Source organism: Pristis pectinata, chromosome 3, assembly GCF_009764475.1.
Source record: "Pristis pectinata isolate sPriPec2 chromosome 3, sPriPec2.1.pri, whole genome shotgun sequence".
Taxonomy (NCBI): Eukaryota; Metazoa; Chordata; class Chondrichthyes; order Rhinopristiformes; family Pristidae; genus Pristis; species Pristis pectinata.
This window is the reverse complement of record NC_067407.1, coordinates 34,597,547-34,618,908: the sequence shown is the minus strand read 5'-3', so window position 1 is coordinate 34,618,908 and position 21,362 is coordinate 34,597,547.

The window sequence follows — 21,362 nt, the reverse complement described above, 5'->3', positions numbered from 1 at the left end:
CTGCAAGTGTCGCCACTCTTTCGGCACCAACATAACATGCCCACAACTCCTAACCTGTACGTCTTTGGAATGTGGGAGGAAACTGGAGCACCCGGAGGAAACCCACGCAGACATGGGGAGAACGTACAAACTCCTTACAGACAGCGGTGAAATTGAACCCAGGTCGCTGGCACTGTAATAGCTTTATGCTAACCGTTACACTACCATGCCGCCCTATCCTGGACTAGTTTTGATATTCTTAAGAAGTAAGAGAGAGAGATTTTCCTGGTTCAAGGTTCTTTTCTGTTTGTTAGCCCCTCATGGGAAATTAGACATCTGCAGGTAGGTCTTGAAGCACAGGGCAACACAGGACAAGCTAGAATGACTAAGTCATTAGTTTAATGTCATTTTCATAATTTTGTAAGCCTTTCTCCAAGTTCTGTTCTTGTATTGAGAACTATTTCAAATGATTCACAATCTTGATAAAGAGGTGACAAAAAAAGATTAAAATAAATCCATAAAATAGCAAAAGAAAATCAAAGCACTGAGAGAATAAATATTGCCAAGCTATTTTGTTTTGAATCCACCAGAGGTGACTTAGCCACACAAATTACAATAGAACTGTTCGGACTAAACCATGCAACAGATGCAGGGATGTTCAGCGAAAAAGCTGGGAAACCAGAAAGTAAGGAGCTCTGCTGTATCCTCAGAGGCATCTTTTAACACTATGCAGGTGAAGACAAGAGAGATCTAGTGTCATTGAGATGCCAAGGTCAAGCTGATGTCATGCTGACATTTTCGGTATATTTGTGTGATTTAGTGGGATACTTCCATTTGAGAAATGGAAAGTTTTCTAAAAGATGTTCTAGGGTAAATTATGTAAAGCCAACAGAAGAGGGTCTATTTCTTATAAATATTTTGGTAATTATCCTCAGTTAGACAAATGACTGCTGAGGATGAATAAAGATCTAAACAACTAAAAAGCTCTTAATAACAAAAGCTTGAACTAAAGTCAATGGCAGTATTTTAAATGCTGAAGTTTTTAATGCTACATGCTGAAGTTATTAGTGTAAGTATGTATGTAAGTTCCAGAAAAAAATGTTAACCTTGAAGTGTTAGATAGGCCTAATTGTTTGAAGTAATGTTATAGTTTTGAGTTTTCTTAACTTAGTTTTTTTTCATATGTTTAAAGTTCAAATGGGTAAGAATCTGTAAATCCAGAACCATAACTGTAGGATACAACAATGAGTAAACAAAAAGAGGCAAATATTTTACACAATGCTGGTAAATCTTTGCATACTATTAATTTTAGACAGAAATTGTAATTTGGATGATATTCTTGATGCTGTTACCTCAAGTTCACATTTAGCATTTTGAATTTATACCAGGTGGTAACGTTTACTGCCTAAATAGTTAAAATCTCATTAATTCTATAATTACCAGGTCAAATACAGCTAGTTATTGTTTTTCAATAGTAATCACAGATAGCATTAAGTCCTATTTAGGCTAAAGTTTAATACTTAGCACAGTAAGAAAATTGCTTACAGACAAACCCTCTTGTTTTTCTTTCCACATTTAACATCGAAGACTACTTGGAAATATAGTAATTCCTGGTGATGCTTATTTTAGAGGAAAAAGTTTTTGTATTTCTAATCAACATCTGACTTGGTACTTTTCAGGAAACTGTCACCAATACTCTAGTACTTGAAAGCAGAAAATTGTAACAGACCAAATTAAATCAATCTAAAATCGCACCAAAAATGTGGAAAACAGAGGTAAAATACTACAGGACACAAGACATACTTCACTGGAAATTAGTTATTGGGTACAATGCTAGCTCCACAACACACTTTAAGGATGATATCTGTCAAATTATATTTAAATGTTAATCAATTACACATATTTTTTAAAAAACAGAATAAACGTGATTTGTTTTGTAATTCAAAAATGTATCCATATTTTATGAACTTTTAGGAAAAAAACATATTTATTACTGATTAATCTCCCATTACTTTGTTTAAAGGGAGTCAGTGCCAATAAGCTCTTGAAAAGTTTTATTTCCAACTTTCTAAAAAACAATGTGGCCATATATCTATGATCTATAGATCTATAAAACTAAGAGGATTATAAAATAATGGAATTAAATGAAGAATAATTGTATTGGTTCTGCTTGTCACAATCAAAAATATAGGGCACAATATTACACAAATATTACACTTCACCACTCATTCGCAAATATGAGAGGTTTTTGATAAACATTGAAATCTAGCTAATCAGGCTCTTGAATATGAACTTGTAAAGAATAGTGCACTGGACATTTAATGCATAAATTGCTAAAAATTCAGACATAAACTAAAATTATGACAGCCGCCCCAACAAATGTATTAATATATTGAGTACAGCAGTGAACTAATGAATGATGAGAGTAATAACTAAGAGCAAATCAATAACCTAACAGAGGGAGGAAATTATACTACACATTCACCTGGCTCACACCTTCTAAGTGATGGAGAGGTTCTGGGAATCAGGAACTGGGTCTTGAGCAGCAGAACACACAGACTTATCAATTCTTGCAGCTATGATACTTCTGTGTCTGATTAGTTGCCCTCTCATCCAGAACTCCTTATACTATTAAATAGTCTAAGTGACACTCCTTTGTTATCCAAGAAATGGCAAATGGAGTTAAGCACTGTATAATCATCAGCAGATATTACCCTTCTGACCTTTTGTTGAAAGTCAGACCAAGTATGATGCAACTAAAGGTGTTTGTATACACAAGAGACTTAAAGTTCCTCCAGCATCCTGTTTGTTGCTAACGGTGTTTGTACCTAGGACACTTTTCTCCTATGGTGATGTCCTAGAGCTGAGATGATTGGCCTCCAACAACCACAAACATGTCCTATTGTACAAGACACAACTCCAGTTGCTGCAGAGTTTTTCCCTATTCTCTATGAACCAGATTTACTGGAGATCCTTGGTGCAATTTATGATCCAATGTTACTCTGATGTCAAGGGCACTCTCACCTCCTCTGGACTTCAATTATGTCCATGTCTGGATTAACACTGTTTAAGGATTTCGCCAAACATTGACACCTGTGGATAATGATTCCCTTGTTCCAAAGTACATAGTCTCTGCACTTCCCTGAGTGCAATATTCTGAAATGGCTAGTCCCATTATTCATTTGATCAGTGGTGACTCACTGCCAAGTCATTGATAATGCAGCACTTCACAATAATCGTGCCATTGAAAGGCCTGGTGGATTGGGTGGACTTTTTCATATTTAAATCAATAACTTTCTGACATGTGGCCCAAATTTTACATGGAACTTAATATCCAAAGCCTGGATGTTTTCTAGGTTCAAGCACAGGCTGACAGCTTTATTATCAGTGGAATTGTGAATGGAGCTGAATACATAGAATCATCAGTGAATAGCCAACACACCTGACTTTATTTGAAATGGAAAATTATTGATTAAGTAGCAGACAATGACTGGATCAGGAACACTGCACTAAGGAACTCCAGAACAGTATTTAAGAGAGTGTGGTTTGAGGACCACTGGCAGATGTTGAAGTGAAAAGATTTTAAGGAGTGGAAACCCAGTATTTGGGACTTTTTTTTGGTAGATTCTTCTGCCAAAAGGACAATAGGAACACAGAAAATTAGAGTTAAAAGTAGAGAAGTGAACAGGGGGATTGAGGAGACTACAAATTAAGAATGTGGATAAGGTGAAGGTTTAAATTATGATCCATTGGGTGTTGGGGAATTGAAGAAACTGTGTAAGGTAAAGTTGAAGGACCAATGACAGGGAAGAGTAATCTTTGTGATGTTGAGGATATATGTCCTGCAGCTCACCATTAGAATGCCAAACAAAAACAAACTTGCAGACTGTTTTGCTGAAGCTGATATACTGACCAGACAAGGAAACTGAATCATCGTTAAGGGAATAGAGACTGAGGGAATAATAAGAGAATTATGGTTTTAATTTTTGATTTGCTGTATTGTTGGCAATATTAAACCAAGAACAGGTCTTCCTTGTCAATTGTTTGTGAAGAATCCCATAGTTTCAAAAAAAGCAGAGCATTGCTTCCAGTCTCTGGCCAAACAATTATCATTCAGCCAACAGAACAGACGTAGATTATCAAGTCATTTGTTTCATGTTATGTGCAAATTAACTGTTATTTTTACACATATTAAAACAGTGATTACATTTCAAAAACTATGTTATTAGCTGTAATGCATTTTGGCATACTCAGAAGATGTAAAATGCAAATTTGTTCTTTGTTGTCAGGTTATCGCAAATACTATAAGAGAAAAGATTTTTGGAATGTTTTGGAAAAAATTTAAATACAAATTTAGCCAGCTAGCATTGCAGGATAAGTGCATTTAAGCATATAGGGTGTTAACACTAAAAAGGGAAGTAAAAGGTAATAAACTTGTAGCCCATGTTTTGCAAAGATTGCTGAATGATTTATTCTTCTTCTTAAAAATGCCTGCAGCAACATTTATAATTTTAAGATCGAGCTTCATAGGTCACTTTTTGGAGTGGAGGATTCAAAGATAGTGCCACTGTATTAGCATCAAGTGCAGGATGTGATGATGTGCTCCTTTCTTTGATGCAAATCACCACATTCACAGACAATAGTGGGTTTGATTTGCCACCACTGCAAATTGGCAGGCTCTGCCACAGGGGAAGATGTGCTTGATAGGGCAGGTATGTAGTGTGGGAGGTGGTGTGCTGTGTTTCCTTGACAAAAGGTCTCAAGGTTTTCAGTACCACTCCAGAAGCTCCATCTCCATTTTTTGTAATTATGGGCCAGGATTCCCACAAGTCAGTGAGGATGTTACATATTTTCAAGGATGTTTTGATAACATCCTTGAAGCATCTCCTCTGCCCTCCTGATAATCTTGTTCTGTGACTGCACTTGGACAAGAAAGGCTAGTCTGATGTTGGATGTTGTAGATTTGATCCATCAAGAGGCACAATAGACATAGCATTCACAATATGAACAATCTAATACAAGTCTTCAAAATTTATTTTTATAAAGCATTTACGTGCCTTTGGAAGCTAAATTTTGTATAAACCAGACGATAATTAACCTGACAAAGGATCTCTGACTTGAAACATTAACTGTTTCTGTTTCCACAGATGCTGCCTGACCTGCTGAGTGTTTCCAACATTTTCTGTTTTTATTTCAGATATCCAGCACCTGCATCGTTTTTTTCGATAGTAAATCTGTGGTCTCTAATACTTCTAAGTTTTGCATTGAAGTATGGTAGTAATAATCTGGAGAGATGTAAAATAGAATGGCAAATTCATGAACATCTATGTCATGCAATGTCTAAATCTATCCTATGTTCTGAAAATAATGCTCACTGTATCAATGTGAAATAAAATCAAGTAATTAGAAGGCTTAAGAGCAAAATATTGCAGGTGCAGGACATTTGAAATAAAATTATTAACGCTGAATGCTTTCAGAATGCTAACCATGCCGCATCTGTGGGATGAGAAACAGACTCAATGTTTCAGGTTGGAAACCCTTCATCAGAACTGAAAAGGAGAGGGGAATGGGGATGCCTCTGATAAGGTAAAACTGCGGTGACCACAGAGAGAAACTGTACACAGAGTTATCTGGTCAACGAGTGAATGGTAGCAGTTAGAGGGTGAGAACATAGACAAAACAATGTGGGAGGTGTGAAATGCAGAGCAGGAGGACAAGCCCAACAGGTCAAGCTGGGCATGTCCTTTACTCTTGGAGATGGAGAGAAAAAAAAGCAAAAAAACAAGCAAGCTGAGCTAATAGTACACATAGATTACTGATAAAGACTGAGAAATCAAGTTACCTTAAGTTGTAGAAGGCTGCAACATGCCCAGATAGAAAATAAGGTGCTGTTCCTCAAGTTTGCATTGGGCTTCACTGTGACAGTAAAGGAGGGTACAGACTGATAGGTTAGAGTGGAAGTGGGATGAGGAATTAAAATGGCAGGCAACGGGAAGCACAGGGTCCCCCTTCACACTGAATGCAGGTGCTTCGCAAAGCAATCAGCCAATCTGTGTTTGGTTTCTCCGATGTAGAGGAGGCCATTTTGAACACCAAATTTACTACACGAGATTCAAGTGCAAGTGAATCACTGCTTCACCTGAAAAGACTGTTTCGATCCCTGGATGTTGGAAAGGAAAGGGGTGAAAGGAATGTGTTGCATTGCCTGCAATTGCAAGGGAAAGTGCCATGACATTGGTGGGAACGGAAGAGTGGACCAGGTCCAAGGGAACAGTCCTGGTGAAATGCTGAAAGGGGAAGAGAGGGCATGATGTATATGGTGGTGGGATTTCTTTGAAAGCGGTGGAAAGTGCAGAGAATAATCTGTTGAATGTGGAGGCATGTAGGGTGGAAAGTGAGGACCAGGGGAACACTGTCCTTGTTCTCTCGCAGTTCTCTGAGCCCTGGGGTATCTGATGCTAATGTTAGACCTGCAGGCTCTGTCACAAATGAGGTAAGAGGTGCCCGGCAAGGTAGGTGAGTGGATAAGTATGGAAAGTTCCTCCATGTTGATAATGGGCTTCTGTGAACATTTTATGAATGGACTCAGCATTCTCAATGCTATCCCGAATGCTCCTCCTCTGCTTTAAGTGGTCACGGGCCATTGATTGCAATAAATCAGTAGAAGGTGCAAAGATGTTACCCTTTTTCAAGGAAGCTTTGCGAAGACCCTTGTATTATTTCCTCTGTACACCTGATAATCTCTTGAGTGACAGAGCCTGGGAGCTTGATGTCAAACGATATGGCCTGCCCATCAGAATTATTTGAGTGTAATTAGGGTCTCAAAACTGGGGATATTCACCTGGAGAGGACATTGATAATGGTTTATTTATCCTCTCAGTAGATTTGAGGGAATTGTGCAAAGATGGAGATGATGGCATCTCTCCATTCCAACACTTTAATGAATTGGCATAGAAACTTTTTACATTCTTGTTGATGTTGTGGCGACTCACCTTACCGGTATTGAACCGGCTCCCGAGATTGCGAGCGTCTTCAGAGGCCCCGACCCAAAATGGCACGGGGCCCTCCTTCTTCTCCATCGTTGGGCTAGGAAAGCCCGCGCGCGGGAAGGTCAGGTGACCCACGCGTGACGTCACCACGGTAACTGAAGCGCAGGAAGAGTTTCAGTATTAAAAGGCGCACCTCGCTCCCGTTGAGCAATCAACTTCTGACTCCAAACAACAGACTCTGTGTCTTTATTCTATAGTAGTGTAGCTAGCCGCTACATTGGTGACCCCAATGGGCCCAAACGTTTTTGGACACACGATGTCTGCGTAACAAGAGGTACAGGCAGTAGCCCTTAAACTGCCCACCTTTTGGACCCTCTGGCCACATGTCTGGTTCGACCAGGCTGAGGCCCAGTTCCAGATTCGCCAGATCACCAGGGACGACACCAAGTACTACTACGTGGTGAGCGCCCTCGACCAAGACACCGCAGCCCAGGTCGAGGACTTCATCCAGGCACCCCCGGAGGAGGAGAAGTATGATAAGTTCAAGACCCTCCTTCTTGAGACTTCCGGTCTTTCCCGATGCGAATGGGCCTTCCGCCTCCTCCACCTCGATGGGTTGGGTGACAGACCCCCCTCTGCACTCATAAACGAGATGTTGGCCCTGGCAGACGGCCACAAACCCTGCCTGATGTTCAAGCAGGCCTTTCTAGAGCAGTTACCCGATGACGTCCACCTGCTCCTGGCGGATGCCGACTTCAGCGACCCCCGGAAGGAGGCCGCCTGTGCTGATGTCCTTTGGCAGGCAAAGGAGGAGAGCGGGGCGTCTGTCGGGCATGTTGCCACGCCACGTACCCAGCGGCCCAGCAGGCCAGACCCGGCAATCAACCGCACCCCACCCGCCACCAGGTCTGAGGCACCGACCAACCAATGGTGTTTCTACCACCAGCAGTGGGGCGCAGACGCCCGCAGGTGCTGGCCACCATGCAGGTTTCCAGGAAACGCCAGGGCCAGCCGCCGCTTATGGCTATGGCAGCTGGCCACCTGGATAGCCTCTTGGATGTGTGGGACAGGCGTTCTGGCCGTCATTTCCTGGTAGATACCGTGGCCCGCATCATGCGCCCGTTGTTTGCTCTCCTGTCAGGCGGAAGCAAGGACATGGTTTGGTCAGAGGAGGCTGACACCGCATTCATCACAACCAAGCAGGCCTTGGCGGATGTGGTCATGTTGGTGCATCCTCGTACAGACGTCCCAACTACCCTCATGGTCGACGCCTCCAGCACAGCAATCGGAGGCGTTCTAGAGCAGCTCATCGAAGGGCGTTGGCACCCGCTGGCATTCTTTGGCAGACACCTATGACCACCAGAGCTCAAATATAGCGCCTTCGACCGTAAGCTGTTGGCGTTGTACCTGGCCATCAGACACTTCCGATACTTCTTAGACGGCAGGCCGTTTACAGCTTTCACCGACCACAAGCTGTTGACCTTCGCTTTCAACAAGGTCTCAGATCCCTGGTCAGCACGGCAGCAGTGGCATTTGTCGTACATCTCAGAGCACACCACTGACGTCCGCCATCTGTCTGGGGAAAAGAATGTAGTCGCGTATGCACTTTCACGGCCCACCATCCAAGTTTTGTCCTGGGGGTGGACTTCAGCGCCTTGGCGGAGGCACAACAAACGGGCATGGAGATCCCCAGCTATCGCACCGCAGTCTCGGGCCTGCAACTGCAAGACCTACTGGTAGGCCCCAGTGAGCGCACCCTGCTCTGCGATATCTCCACCGGTAAACCCCACCCCATCGTTCCAGCTGCCTGGCGTCGATGGGTGTTTGATTCCATCCATGGCCTGGCACACCCATCCAGGATACAATACATATACAAGTTATTCTCTTTGCTCATGCTAAAAGAGCAAGGGTACAGCATTTGGATGCAACATTAAGGAAATAGCATCAGATGAATGATAGCTTTTGAAAGTTATGTTGTAAAAGAAGAGAAAATCATCAGAATCAGCATTGTTATCACTGACATTTGACATGAAACTTGTTGTTTTGCGGCAGCAGTACAGTGCAAAGACATAAAAATCTATAAATTACAGAAGTAAATAAATAGTGCAAAACAAAAAAGGAATAATGAGGTAGTGTTCATGGGATCATGGATCATTCAGAAATCTGATGGCAGAGGGGAAAAAGCCATTCCTGAATCAAATACTTAATTTACAACTTCATCTGTACCAACAATCAGATCAGATCAGATATCTTTATTAGTCACATGTACATTGAAACACACAGTGAAATGCATCTTTTGCGTAGAATGTTCTGGGGGCAGCCCGCAAGTGTAACCATGCTTCTGGCGCCAACACAGCATGCCCACAACTTCCTAACCCAGACGTCTTTGGAATGTGGGGGGAAACCGGAGCACCCGGAGGAAACCTACGCAGACACAGGGAGAACGTACAAACTCCTTACAGACAGCAGCCGGAATTGAACCCGTGTCACTGGCGCTATAAAGCGTTGTGCTAACTGCTACACTACCATGCCTGCCCACTATCTGACTTTCATATTAGTTTTACACCAACCCCAGAAGTGAAAACTTGGACTGTTGTCACAACTTTACTAGTAATGTGATGTACACAATAACAGAAAGAAGCAGTGAGTGCAGTCAAGATGGAATGCAATTGGATGAAGAAAGGTAAATGTAGTGTGACTTTTATTTCCACCTTAGTTCAGGAAAAATTAGTGATGGCTAATAAATGCTACAGATACCCATACCCTGAGAATGAATGAATATAAAAGCACTATAGTCTAGAAACAAGTTCTTGAACAAAACTGGCTCCAATGTGATAAGTCCCTGTGCAGGACCTTCAAGCTGTAGCTGGCCAGTTCTGCCCATAGGAATGCTTTGATTGACAAATAAACTAGCACTCCAGGCTGAACCAGCAGTCAAAGCTGTCAAACATTCATGAAGTATTAAAAGCTAATGGGAGTATATGTTCAAAAAATGAGAAGTTTTAAAATTTAAAAACAATTAAATACAGATAACTAAATCAATTTAAAAAGTGAATATTATCTGAAACTTTCTTTTCTCTCTGTCATGGTCATTTCTCTCCATTGATATGACTGGAGCCACTGAACATACACTAGATCTAATCAGGCTCAGCAGGCAGAGTTTCTAACTGATGGGAAACTTTGATATTTTGCTGCTGGAATCCAATGTTGGAGTGCATTCGGGTAAACACCAGCAAGAACCTGTAAAGGTGTCTGGGGTTCCATGTTTGTTTCCACTTGGTGATGAAGGGAAATGCTCACAGTTCTCCGTGGAACTCACAGCATTTCTCAAGTAAGCCTAGGCTAATGTATTATTGCTCTGAAAAATTTCTATAATTAATAAAATGTCACATATCTCAATGCCTAAACATGAACACTTATCATGACGTGATTAATATATATTGGTATTCTGGAATTCTCTACATAAATCAATGAAGGAAACTGAGAATATATTCCAATTCACAGCCCAGCTGTACCCTGGGAGCCTTTTGGAAACAATTCAGTACTTTTGAAAGCAGTGATTGATAATATTTCACTACCCTGTAAATGCTAAAATACTTCTGCAACACATTTTTAGCAGCCGCTGGAGATGTTTGACAAGTCTATCTGGATTCATGGGAAAATGTGTATTATAAATGACTCAAGTGTCTTGTGAAATATGGATGAACAAACGAAAAAATATTTTGACTTGTTCTAAACCGTATATGGCCAATAGTACTGTATTTTTTTATCTTTGCAGTTTATAGTTCTGTGCAGATTGCTTTTATCAGAGTATTTTTGGAGAACATGGCTGGTTACATTATAAATCCTGAGAAGATTTATGTTACATTTTAGAATATTAAAAATTAACTTCCTTTACCACCAAACAAATTTACTGTTACAACAGAGAAGTAAACTAACATGAAGAGCCTTAAAAAACAATCTTTATTACCACTTTAATAGTCTGAAAAGAGAACACACCAAGCTTAAAAGCAACTTCCCATACAAAAATGTGCATTGACAAATTGAGAATAAATTTGTATTCTCAAATTATTTTGACTTGATAGTCTAAAGTAAAAATCATTAACAATATTGAAGAATTTGTTTAAATACAACTGTGCGATGCTTTGGGAATAGGAGAAGAATGATATTATTACCACAGGCCTCATAGCCCAGTGAAACTTTCACTCTACCATTCTCAGTAAGCCAAGAGACAAAACCTGGTTCAACAAAGAGTGTAGAGAAGTATGCCCAGAGCAACGCTAATTTATCTAAAATAAGGTATCAACATGGCAAACCTACAGGTCTGTTATCTGACGCTAATTCACAGTCATTCCAAAGGGATTCCACAACCAATCAATTAGATCAAAAGCTGATGCTGGAAATCTGAAATTAAAAAAAATAGTAAATATTCTAACTAATCAACAGCTGAGGCTGCATTTGCGAAGAGAAAAACAGAGTTAATGTTTCAGGTCAATGGTCTTTTATCAGGATTAGACCAATATTCTGCAGACCTGCCACATCCAGTCAGGAGTAGTGGTGGACAATTAAACAGGCAAAGAGTGAAGGCTCACAGAACATCTCCATCCTCAGTGTAGTAGAGACCAGGAAGTTTGTACAAAAGATGAGGTTGAGATGTTTGCAACAACTTACAACCAGAAATGCTGGATGAGTATTCCAAAAAATGGCAAGTAACATTTGTACCATGAAAGTGCCAGGCAATGGCCTTCTTCAACAAGAGAAGGTATAATTACTATCTTTGACATTTAAATCCAACACTGAGTCACATATCATCAACAGCCCAGTGGTCGCCATTAACAGGAGCAGACGTAAGAAAAAACGGCTGCAGCAGGAAGCTGGGTACCTTGTGGCAAGTGACTCATCTCCTAACAACCTTTATACTACCTACAAGGCACAAAATCAAGAAGATGATGATATACTTTCCACTTGCCAGGATGCATACAGCTCTAATAACACTCAAGAAGCTCAACTCTCTCCATGTGGTTCCCCATGTACCATCTTAAACACTTACTCCCTCCATAACCACTTCACCTAGTTGCTGTGTATACCATCTACAAAATGCATTGCAGTTGCCTGCCAAGACTACTCTTACAGAACTACAAAACACTGATCCCACCACAAGCAGAACAAGAGGAGCAACTGTTTGGAGGCATCACCATCAATGAGTTGCCCTTTCAGTCACACTGCATTCTAACTTGATAATATATTGCCATTCCTTCATCCTCCTGGATCTAGAACTTCTTAATGGACAGTCCTGTGGAAATACCTTGTCCAGAAGGTCAGCAGCAGTTCCAGAAGAGAGCACACCAAAGGCATCTCAAAGGCAACTTGGGATGTTGGCCTTACCACTGATCTCCTAATTGAATTTTAATAAGTAAGCATGCTGCAGGCAGAAAATGTACACCTCGGGATCCAGTTTAGCTGGTGTTGCAGAGTTTAGTGCTTTCATCTTCCACAGATTTTAAAAAGGCTGTTTTCTGTTTCCAGAATCTACATGGAGCCACACACTATGCAGCATTCAAATAGACATCACAAGTTTTGAGACACAAGGCAGAATTTATTTCTATCCTACTTAGCAAAATATCAGTGATTTCATTATTTCCATATTTTTCCTCGTGTGTTTCCTGATTAATGATACTGCCTACCCATTACTGCCACAGTTGATTAAATTCTTTCCCAAGGGGAATCTGAACACGTCCCTTCACCAATGATGAAGCATTCAACAATCATCTGTAAAGTGCATTGATGATGGTAGAGGTTACCTTTGGCTGACAAAAACACAACAGTGAATCTTGTCAAATTTGTACAAGATCATACATTGGTTTCTTTTTCATGTGGTGGCCATATGGTGAGTTCTTCACATCTATGACTAATAGAACTGGTTTTGGGCAGTAGTGTTGACAGATGTACAGAAGGTGAAAGCACCCATACATTACATACGTATATCAGAACCCTAAACATAAGCACAGTGAATACATGGACAGCTCTAGGATGGGAAGAACTAATGCCACAAGGCTGAGGACCCCAATATTATTCCATGCTATGATATATGGTCTTGTGTCATCTGTAGATGAAGGGCTAAATGAGCTATTGGCTTGATTGTTACCAAGTATGATATTGAAGAGAGAGTACACAGTGGAAAGAAAAAAAAAGTCAATATGAGAGGCCATTCAAACGTCAATGAAAATCAGATTTAATTTCTGGGTTATTTCAGTCCTGATGATGGATGATCAAACTGATTGGTTTTTTCTCCATGGATTCAGCTATTTCCAGCATTTTGCTTTTATTTTCAATATCAGGCAAAATTTTTAATTTGTGCTTTGCCTTTGCTAAACAGGAAATAAAGATTAAATTCCATGTACCTTACAGAAAAATTACAGTTCTCGAAGTATGTATCTTGCTAGGCCAAATATTTGTGAGCAACAAAACTACTGAAAAATGAATCTTCCACAACATTGCTCACATGACATTAACAGGAATCAGAGGATATATTTTCCAGTACCAAGATTAAACGGTTCACTAGGTTGCTATCCTAAGAATTTCTGCAGTCTTTTGAATTGTAACTAACGGTTGGAAAATTGAGCCAGAAAATGGCAGGTGATGGAGTACTGTAACCCTGCACAGTGACTGGGAAAGTGACTGCTGCACATTGAGTGCATTGAAGGATGATCATTTTGTCTGTGCAGGACACCAAAAGGCAATCAGAGCCAAGGCTGTGCATAATAATTGACTAACTTGGCAAAGAAAAGAGAAAAAAGTGGCACACTTCAGGAAGGAGGGTCGTGCACACGCTCCTGTTTACATCAACAGTGCTGAGGTCAAGAGGGTTGGAAGCTTCAAGTTACTAGGAGTAAACATAAATAACCTGCCCTGGTCCAACCAAGTAGATGCCACAGTCAAGAAAGCGCACCAGCACCTCTACTTCCTCAGGAGGCTAAAGAAATTTGGCATGTCCTCTTTGGCCCTCGCCAATTTTTATCGATCCACCAGAGAAAGCATCTGATCCAGATGCATCTCAGCTTGGTATGGCAACAGCTCTGCCTGAGACCACAAGAAAATACAGAGGGTTGTGGACACAGCTTAGCACATCACAGAAACCAGCCTCCCCTCCATGGACTCTGTCTATACTTCTCACTACCTCAGTAAAGCAGCCAGCATAATCAAAGACCCCACCCACCCCGGACATTCTCTCTTCTCTCCACTCCCATCAGGCAGAAGATACAAAAGCCTGAAATCACATACCACCAGGCTCAAGGACAGCTTCTATCCCACTGTTATAAGACTATTGAATGGTCCCCTAGTACGATAAGATGGACTCTTGACCTCACAATCTACCACGTTATAGCCTGCACCTTATTGTCTACCTGCACTAGAGTTTCTCTGCATTCTAAGATATCTTTATTAGTCACATGTACATCAAAACACACAGTGAAATACATCTTTTGCGTAGAGTGTTCTGGGGGCAGCCCACAAGTATCGCCATGCTTCCGGCGCCAACATAGCATGCCCAGAGCTTCCTAACCCACACATCTTTGGAATGTGGGAGGAAGCCCGGAGGGAACTGATTCAGACACGGGGAGAATGTACAAACTCCTTAACTTTCCACAGTGGCCAGAATTGAACCTGGGTCGCTGGCGCTGTAATAGCGTTACACTAACTGCTACACTACTGTGCCTGCTGTTATTGTTTTCCCTCGTAGTACCTCAATGCACTGTTGTAATGAAATGATCTGTATGGATGACATACAAAACAAAGTTTTTCCTCAGTACATGTGATAATAATAAACCAATTTAAATTTACCAATTTACCAACTTGAGAGAGCTGCCAATTAATAACATGAGCCACTTTATTTAAAATCTCAAATATGTACATCACAACATGTTTCATCTCAAGCTATCCTACTTTAACTGTTCATTCATTGCACATGCACACAACATTACAGTTGTATTTTTGCTTGTGGCACATCCCAAAATTCAGAAGGCCATATGTTGGTTAAGATCTAAAAATAATTCTTCAGACATTATCATGCCTTTAATGATATTCATTTATAAACTTAACTGAATGGAACAGTTACTTACTGATACACAGAATTGATGCAGTGGATAGCTACATTGCTGTCACCCACAACCTTGCCAAATATATTAATGCAATGGCACTGATCACCTTTGTCAAGAGTTGTTATTATTTAATGCTTATGGAAATGAAAGTATTCATCATGTTGAGCTGTGCATCAGTCAAATGTTTAATCTATTTGTGATTAACAATTGATTGATGTTGCGGATTCCTAGCTGAAATGGTGGGAGCAAAAAGGATTGAAGCAGTTGTTTTTGACCTTCAATAACAGTCCTGCACCATTGTTATGGGTTAGAACCATATGACCTTAGCTCTAATGAGACAAATTGGATGACATCATGCTGATCTGAAACTTGCAAAACTAGCTTAACATGATCATTAGGTTTGCCAAGACCTACAAATACGGTCAGTATTTCGTGAACTCGCTCACGTTTCTTTTGCGTCTTGTATGATCCAACAGTGGTGTTATAAAGCCATAGTTAATTTTTACTTTACTTCCCAAATAAAGTGTGAATCCATTTAGATTCCTTGCTATTCCCCGACATCCTGTTTATGCTGTAAGGGCTCCTTTTTCTTACTTCCTGTTGTCGATCAACTCTTCCTATTCTGAAGGATTTCCAAATCTTAAGCAATTACAATTGTTCTTCAGGGAATTAAAAGGTTTAATATTTGGCTATCAGGAGTTAGGGTGGAAGAACAAAACACTTCAAAACTAAAGTCAAATAATACTTCAAAAATTGCCAACAAAAATTAATAACAGAAGGCAGAACAAAAACAGTTGGAAAAATCATGCTTGGGGCATATCTGACTTTCCGGAGCAGAATCAGATTTTCCAGGCCCTCGGGACATGTTCCACTTCAGTATCACCAGCCTCAATGATTGGAAAAGTTTCCCAGCATTTCATAAGGATGGAAGGATTTTTATAAAATATGTAATGGAGAATATATTAGCACAACTAAACTTCTTCAGTTTAAAATAGCACTAATGTAGAATTAAGATAATTTATTTTTTAGGAATTGCATATGCAAGTAAAAAACTGAGTATGCCCAGCATTTTTTTTTACTTATGTGTTAATAATCATGTTAAGTAGTTTTGCAAGTTTCAGTCTGTAGATGAACTAATGCCAGAATTTCCCGCGTAACAAATACAAGGTAAGATGAATCAGAATAAGGGGATGTGTGAAAGACGTGACCAGTTTGTCCTTGACCTGCACTATTTCAAAAAAGCTCAAACAGGCAAAACTCAACATAAACTTGAGGAATAGCATTACCTTTTCTGACTGAGCAAGTTACAACCATCCAGACTCAAACATGAGCTCAATAATTTCAGCAAATCAACATTTCCAACATTTTTATTTCACATTCCAGCATTCATTCCACTGATGTGTGGTAATTTAACATAATTATTCCTCACTTCCATGTGCTCCAGGCTGATCTTTTATTGCTTTCTTTATCCCATTACCACCTTCTTTGAATTTGCATTACCATCTTTTTTGTCATTTAACCTCTCTTGCATTACACTCCATCATAGCCCTTCCTTCTTGTTCTCTATTCCACTCCCAATTTTCTTTGCATCTTAAAACATGTTTCAGCTAACTTTTCCCAGTTCTTAAGATCATCAATCAGAAACATTAATTGTTTCTATCTGCAAAAGTACAGCCTAACCTACTGAGCATGTCTACCATTTTCTGTTTTTATTTCAGATAGTCAGCATCTGCAGTGATCAAAACAGTGGAGGTTTTAGCCATAATCTTTCAAGCTGATGTAGACACTTGGGCGGGGGTGGGGGATGGAAGGATTACAAATGTTATATCTTGTTCAGAAAGTTAAAGAAAGATATACCCAGCAAGTACAAGTAAGTCAGTTTAACTGAGGTGGTGGGAAACTGCTGGAAAAGACAATCTAGGCAAAATTAACAATCAAGTATGAATTAATAATACAAAATTATATATGTTTATTAAAAGGCAAATCATACTAATATTGTGCACATGGACAAGATGTTTGATAAAATAGGACATAATGGGTTCGTCAGGAAAACTGAAGCCCATGGACTAAAAGGGGTAATAAAAACATGAAATATAAGACTGACTACGAAACAGAAAACAAGTGAAAGGTTGCTTTTTGGATTGGAGGAAGATATGCAACAGCGTTCCCAAAGAGGTGATACGGGGGTCACTGCATTTTTGTGAAATATATTAGCGGTTTGGACTTTGATGCAGTGGACACCATTTCAAAATTTGCAGCTGACACAAAATTCAGAACTATGATAAACAGTGAGGCAGATATTGATATATTTCATGAGATTATAGATAGGCTGGGGGAATGGGCAGACCATGGTATATGAAAGTTAAAGCTGACAAGGGTGAAGCAATACACTTTGGCATGAAGAATAAGGCAAGGCTGTATAATATTAAAGCTACTGTTCCAGAGGGGATGTATATGTAAATAAATTATTATTATTAAACCATCTATAAATGGGAACAAACTCTCTATCTACCCTACACAAGCCATGACTTTAACACTCATTCGGATCTCTCTACCTTCTGTGGTCCAAGGAGAACAACTCCAGCTTCTCTGGTCTAGCCTTGCATTGCAAAGCCTTCATCCCTTGAACGATTCCTGTAAATCTGCACAGTACCTTCTCTACGAACTTCATTTTAAAATTCAAATGATGCTCTTCTACCCACTTGATTAAACCAGGATTGATCACCTGCCTTGAAGATGGTGGTATGAGGGATATTCTGGGCATGAGGTAAGGTGTTGTGTTGGTATGTAATTCTGCTGCTTCCAGTGACCCATGACACCTATCAGATATGCATATTTGTGCTGTGAGTTGTAAGGGTGTTAGTGTGTGCTAATGCATGCAAAAGGATGTAGAATGGGAATATTGTTTAGTCAGTCTGTAATACTGATTTGATATCAGCACTGCAATTTTTCATCAGTTATTGTTATATTTACTTGGTGCAAATGAACGCAGAAGCAACAGATGGGAATCAACACCTATGCAATGAATAGGGATCATCCAGGTTAGATGCTGATTGATTCCTAATTTATATTGCAATGATCCTGTAAGAGTTTGGTATTTTTAGAGTTCTTTAATATTGCCAAAGTCTGCAGGAAGTGGTCTGCCAAACACTGAAGGACTCTGGCTTGACTTCAAGGCTTCTGCTTAGAAATGCTCTAATGCCTGAGAGCAAATGGCTGCTATCCATTGACAACAAAAAGTGCTGGAGGAGCTCAGCAGGTCAGGCAGCATATATGGAGGGAAATAAACGGTCAATGTCTCACGCCAAGACCCTTCATCAGGACTGGAAAGGAAGAGGGCAGAAGCCAGAATAAGGTGGAGGGGTGGGGGGAGCACATGCAGGCAGGTGATAGGTGAGCCCAGGTGAGGGGGGAAGGTAGGTGGTTGGGGGGGGGGGGGGGAGATGTAATACGCTGAGAGGTGATAGGCAGAAGAGGCAAAAGGCTGAAGAAAAAGGAAACCGGTAGGAGAGGGCAGTGGACCATGGAATAAAAGATGGAGGAGGGGAGGAGAGGATATTGGCAGGTGATCAAGGTGGGAAAGGGAGCCACAGGAATAAGGGAAGACAAAGGAGTGGGAGGGGGAAGAAAAAGAAGGGGAGGGGTTACCGCAAGTTAGAGAAATCGATGTTGAGGACATCAGGTTGGAGACTACCATGGCGGAATATGAGGTGTTGTTCCTCCAACCTGCGTCTGGCCTCAAAGTGGCAGTAGAGGAGGCCATGGATAGACATGTCAGTATGGGAGTGGGATGTGGAATTGAAGTGGGTGGCCACCGGGAGGTCCTGGCTATAGTGGCAGACAGAGCGAAGGTGCTTGGCGAAGCGGTCACCCAATCTGCGTTGAGTTCAGGTGATAGGTGAGTTCAGGTGAGGGGGGAAATAGGTGGGTGGGGGAGCGGGGAAGATGTAATAAGCTGAGAGGTGATAGGTAGAAGAGGCAAAGGGCTGTAGAAGGAGGAATGCTGCACCCGTGCTGAGCCCGTCAATTTCATCAACTTTGCCTCCAACTTCCATCCTGCCCTCAGATTCACTTGATCCATCTCCAACACCTCTCTCCCATTTCTGGATTTCTCTGTCTCCATCTCCAGAGACAGATTAACCACAAACATCTTCTACAAACCCACTGACTCCCATAGTTACCTTGACTACACCTCTTCCCACCCTGTCACTTGTGAGGATGCCATCCCCTTCTCCCAGTTCCTCTGCCTCCGCTGCATCTGTTCCCATGACGAGGCTTTCCATTCTAGGACATCAGAGATGTCAGTGACCGGGGCTTCCCTTCCATCACTATCAATGCTGCCCTTACCCGTATCTCCTCCACTTCCCGCACATCTGCCCTCATCCTCTTCCCCCCCCCCCTCGACATAACAGGGACAGGGTTCCCCTTGTCCTCACCTACCACCCCACGAGCCCCCGCGTCCAACACATCATTCTCTGTAACGTCCGCCACCTCCAAAGGGATCTTACCACCAGGCACATCTTGCCCTCACCCCCCTCTCTGCTTTCCACAGGGACCACTCTCTCCACAGTTCCCTTGTCCATTCCCACTGATAACCCCCCTAACACTTATGCCTGCAACCGCACCAAGTGCTACACCTATCCCTACACATCCTCCCTCACCACCATTCAAGATCCCAGACAATCCTTCCAGGTGAGGCAGTGCTCCACCTGTGAGTCCAAGGGTGTCATTTACTGCATCTACCGCTCCTGGTGCGGCCTTCTGTACATCGTTGAGACCCAACGCAGATTGGGTGACCACTTTGTCAAGCTCCTTCACTCCATCCGCCGCAATAGCCAGGACCTCCCGGTGGCCACCCACTTCAATTCCACATCCCACTTCCATATTGACATGTCTATCCATGGCCTCCTCTACTGCCACTTTGAGGCCAGACGTAGGTCGGAGGAACAACACCTCATATTTCGCCTTGGTAATCTCCAACCTGATGTCCTCAACATTAATTTCTCTAACTTCCAGTAACCCCACCCCTTCTTTTTCTTCGCCCCCACTCCTTTGTCTTCCCTCATTCCTTTGGCTCCCTTTCCCTGCCTTGATGACCTGCCTATCTCCTCTCCTCCCCTCCTCCATCCTTTATTCTATGGTCCACTGCCCTCTCCTACCGTATTCCTTCTTCTTCAGCCCTTTGCCTCTTCTACCTATCACCACTCAGTTTATTACATCTTCCCCCCCCCTCCCCCACCCACCTACCTTCCCCCCTCACCTGGACTCGCCCATCACCTGAACTCACCTATCACCTGCCTGCGCGTGCTCCTCCCCCTCCCCCGACCTTCTTATCCTGGCTTCTGCCCTCTTCCTTTCCAGTCCTGATGAAGGGTCTCAGGCTGTAACGTTGACTGTTTATTTCCCTCCATAGATGCTGCCTGACCAGCTGAGTTCCTCCAGCACTTTTAGTGTAATGCTCCAGATTCCAGCATCTGCAGAATTTCTTGTTGTCTCTCTCTTGCTATTCATTGACAATATTGTTCATGACTCCAGTGCATAACCAATGCACACAGAGGCAGGAGGTATTAAAAAAAAAGCCTCAGTAAATGTCACATAGCAAATTATTGCCATAGTGAAACATTAATTTCACCGCCCAGGCTGCTCTAGAAGACCCCTGTTGTAGGAACAGTGCAAGTTTCAAGATCTGCGGTGGTTTGGTATATGCTATAAAAATTTGACCATCATAAGGGCAACCAGCCACACAGCATATAGCTATGTAGCACATATTGGAGGGACAGAGGAAGAAGAGGGAAAAGAAAGGAGGAAGGAAGCAGACAACCTAGATGGCCCTTTTGACCAACTTAGCTGACTCAGGATACCAGTAAACACCACCCAGCTTCTCAATTCAGCCACAGTCCCAATACTTACATTCCCTATGTTGTGAACTGTTTCTGTATCTAATTACCATAAATGGTTGGGGGTGGGATGGGTTGGTGGGGGGAGGGGGAAGAAGATGGTTCACTGGTACTATTGATAAGATTAGATTTCTTTAATAGTCATATGTATATCGAAAGTGAAATGCATCTTTTGCGTAGTGTGTCCTGAGGGCAGCCTGCAAGTCTTGCCACACTTCTGGCGCCAACATAGCATGCCCACAACTTCTTAACCCGTATGTCTTTGGAATGTGGGAGGAAACCAGAGCACCCGGAGGAAACCCATGCAGACACAGGGAGAACGTACAAACTCCTTACAGACAGCGGCTGGAATTGACCACCCCGGTCGTTGGTGCTGTAATAGTGTTACACTAACCGCTACA